The sequence below is a fragment of the Callorhinchus milii genome, unplaced genomic scaffold (genome assembly GCF_018977255.1).
Source record: "Callorhinchus milii isolate IMCB2004 unplaced genomic scaffold, IMCB_Cmil_1.0 Scaffold11, whole genome shotgun sequence".
NCBI lineage: Eukaryota > Metazoa > Chordata > Chondrichthyes > Chimaeriformes > Callorhinchidae > Callorhinchus > Callorhinchus milii.
Window position 1 is genome coordinate 10,142,136 of NW_024704752.1, and position 936 is coordinate 10,143,071.

Sequence of the window (936 nt, forward strand, 5' to 3'; positions counted from 1 at the left end):
CACCACAGCCCCGGGGCTCGGCCCCGTCACACCGCAGCTCCGGACTGGACAGCTGACCCGAGGCGGCCCCGGACACGGCCCCGGACACAGCCACAGCCCCGGACACGGACACAGCCTCGGACACAGCCACAGCCACAGCCCCGGACACAGCCGCCGCCGCCGCCGCCGCGGGTGTGTGCGCGGGGCGGGGGGTGTCTGACAGCCCCGCGGGAAGGAGAGGCGGTGCGGTGCGGTGCGGCGGCGGTGCGGGTGACCGCGGGGATTCTCGGGGGCGGCGGCGGCGGCTCCGTGTCCCCGAGTGACCGCCGCACTGATGTCGGGCATCGCGACTGCGGCTCCTGTTTGGCTCCAACGCAGCCCCTGAACTCCCTCTCTCTCTCCCTTCACTCCTTCCCTCTCTCTCTCCCTCTCTCTTCACTCCTTCCCTCTCTCTCTCCCTCTCCCTTCACTCCTTCCCTCTCTCCCTCTCCCTTCACTCCTTCCCTCTCTCTCTCTCTTCACTCCTTCCCTCTCTCCCTCTCCCTTCACTCCTTCCCTCTCTCCCTCTCCCTTCACTCCTTCCCTCTCTCTCTCCCTTCACTCCTTCCCTCTCTCCCTCTCCCTTCACTCCTTCCCTCTCTCTCTCCCTTCACTCTTTCCCTCTCTCTCTCTCCCTTCACTCCTTCCCTCTCTATCTCTCCCTTCACTCCTTCCCTCTCTACCTCTCCCTTCACTCCTTCCCTCTCTCCCTCTCCCTTCACTCCTTCCCTCTCCCTTCACTCCTTCCCCTCTCCTCCCTTCCCTCCCTTCACTCCTTCCCTCTCTCCCTCTCCCTTCACTCCTTCCCCTCTCTTCCCCTCTCCCCTTCACTCCTTCCCTCTCTCCCTCTCCCTTCACTCCTTCCCTCTCTCCCTCTCCCTTCACTCCTTCCCTCTCTCCCTCTCCCTTCACTCCTTC